Genomic DNA, 3,136 nt, shown 5'->3' with positions numbered 1-3,136 from the left:
CATGTACTGTTGACCTTGTCACACCAGCCACTTCCTCTCCTCTCATCCTTTTCTGTTCAGGTGCAGTGTGTAGTATGGTGGGTTTAACACCGTACAGACTCAGGGGTGTTCGGTTTCGATCTACAGGTTTGGGTAGAAACTACAGTGCAGGCCAGAGAAATCCAACCTCATGAATAAAGTAGCGCCGCGTTAGAGTGCACAGACCACTGTTTGTAGTGCTAGGGCTGCGTAGTGCACAGACCAGTATGTGTAGTGCTAGGGCTGCGTAGCGCCCGGCAATGCTATTTTATTCATAAGGTTGGACTTCTTTGGCCAGCACCGTACTTCTTTCGGTAGGCGCATTCCTTGACCGACAACCTGGATTTCCGCAAACATGTTACCTCAATAACTACGAAGTTCAGATATCGAGTGCACCTACTGTCAATAATGTCCCAGCAACTTACGCCTTCGGCAATGATCATACTGTACAAAGGGTTCGTAAGACCTGTGATCGAATATAGCTGTACGGTGTGGTCGTTTGGATCTAATAAGAAACCCATGACCACTCTTGATCAATTACAGTCAAGGTTTGCTAGAGCTCTACTGAAAAAGAAAAAAATTGCATTTGATTACACTTCTTCCAAATCTGTCTTAAATTCTAAATGCTCCCTAGAGTCACTAGCCTATCGTCGTCAAATCATCAGTCTCACTACTTTTCACAGATATGTTTTCCATCATCGCGATTACCTTGCTGATTTCCATTTCAAGATTACGAATAGTGAGCGACGACCAAATAAAATCATTCTTCCCAAATTTAAATCATTGTCTAAGTCTCTCTTCATGTTCTGAACTGCTATTCTATGGAACTGTTTACCCCCCCCCCCCCCCCCCAGTCTAACATCGGAAGCCTCGCTCTATAAGTTGCCCTCAGGAAATTTACAGCTGACCATGCTTATGCAATCAACGGAATTCCGCCGCCTTGCAGTTGATTTTCCCCATTTCTCTCCTCATCAATCCCTACTTGTCTTTGTACAAACATCTACATATACTGTTCTTTCAATCAAATGAACCCCTCGATAGGCACATTGCCTTTGGGTCATTTCATAATAATAATAATAATTCCTTTTCTTCTACTCAAAAGAGTAGATTCTACTTTTCTCTACCGGCTCTACCAGGTTTGAAGCTGGTGGAGGTTGTTAAAAGTTGGTAGAGGTACAGGATATCCAGCAAGATCAAGGACTTGTACACAACTGTATACAGAAGAGAAACAGTTTACGTACATATCGTGAAGAATTAAATCCGGTAGGACAGCGTTCGTGCACTTACCTCTACCTTCTACCCCATAGGGTAGAATGACTCTACGCTATCAGGTAGCTAAAACGAACTTAGCCTCAGTGTGCACTGTGCTCCACCCCAGAGTACTCCAAGTCGAGATCTCATTGCCAACTTTCGCCCCCTACACATAGTGCAAGCAATGTAGGTGCCACTGCCCGCAAGAAGTGCCCACTTTCTACAGAGATGCACTCACATGGCAGCAAACACATGAGACCACTCTATCTACAACTGTTCCAAGTCAAACACCATGTACATACCTGAATCATTTGTCGCCTGTACAGGACATTCGCCAGAGAAGCGTACGTTGGATACATAGTATATTTCGTTCAACGTGGTAATGATAGAAACAGGCCCTGAGTGCGATGCCAGACCAGCGAGGTAATAAGAATTCATGATGCTGTCATGTCTGGTGAGCAGAGGAAACAAAAAAAGACAGTACATACAGGCAACTATAGCGACTGCTGCAACGAGTGCAGAGCCCATTAACATGTGAAACTTCCCGGCTGTGGGGCCGGACATGGCAGAATGCCTCATTGTGTAGCAAATCGCAACACAGCTATAAATACTACTTGAAGTATTATCTTTTAACAGCAAAGTTGATACATGAAGGGACCATGATGGGACAGATCAATGAACGCATGCAGCACGGACGCCACTACAAGTTTAGGTGAGGCCTTTGCTTAGAATTATTTGCATGTGAGCTGAAGATTGTGTTGGTGCTTGCAGTTTTGATGTATCTCTCGTTTTCTCTCTGCTCAAGTTGTATCTGTCTAATATGTATCTTGGCTTGATACGAGGCCAGTCGCGGATTTCTCGTGTGAAGTCCGAACCCAGTAGTGCAGACATTGCTGATGTTAAGGCTCAGCTGATGCAAGAGTTGTCCGATGTATTCGACGATTCCCAGTTGAAGCCCATGGCTGGTCCTCCCATGGAGATAAAGCTTCAATCTGATGCCACACCAACCTGCGTTTTAAAACCCTTTGGAGTCCATGGTTCGATTTCGAACCATGGGCATTTGGATGCATGTGGGCGCAGTCAAACTTTCGGTTCTCGGCCAAATCTTGACCAAATTCAACAATCGAAGAGTCTACATGGTAGAGAAAACTCTCAGCTATCGCCTGGAACAGGTCCGAAGTCTCGCCGATGAAGTTCGAGTGAGCGGCGAGCGATCAAACATTTCGAATTTTCTGCGCTGCGTTCTGCGAGTCAGCAGTGCGTGAAAAAAAGGGATTTTCCCAGCTTCATGACAGGCGGCACGTGCCAGGACCGGCGCGGCGCAAAGTCACGGCAAGGTAAGCTTCTACTCGAAAAAATTTGAACAGTTACGAGCTAGATTCAGTGAAATGGCTACACACCGATTTCGTCTCAGATCTGGAGCTGGACACGCGTTTGGGGCGCGTTGTGGCGGAAAATGAATAGTGCTCTTGGCGAGTTTGGGCTCATTGTATTTCTCTCATCAAGAGCTTTCCAACGAGCCCAAGATCTTCAAAATCGGTGAAGTAGAACCTAAGTTATGTTGGAAATGGAGTGCGCATTTTCGTGACTGCCACAAATTCTGCGGAAGCAAAAAAGTTACGGACTCCAAAGGGTAATGGTGGCCGCGCAATCCCATTCGCCTTCCGAGATCAGATAAAATCTCAACTGGACTACATGGTGATCAATGGAATTATTGAGCCAGTCACTGAACCGTCAGACTGGTGCCACCCAATCGTCATCGCAGACAAGAAGTCTTCCTCTGAGAAACGCCTGACCGTTGATTTGCGTAAACTCAACGACCAAGTCTGCAGACCTACACACCCAGCTCGTACTCCGCGTGACGCCG

The sequence above is a fragment of the Sycon ciliatum genome, chromosome 1, assembly GCF_964019385.1.
Source record: "Sycon ciliatum chromosome 1, ocSycCili1.1, whole genome shotgun sequence".
Lineage (NCBI taxonomy): Eukaryota > Metazoa > Porifera > Calcarea > Leucosolenida > Sycettidae > Sycon > Sycon ciliatum.
This window is presented reverse-complemented; position numbering follows the sequence as displayed.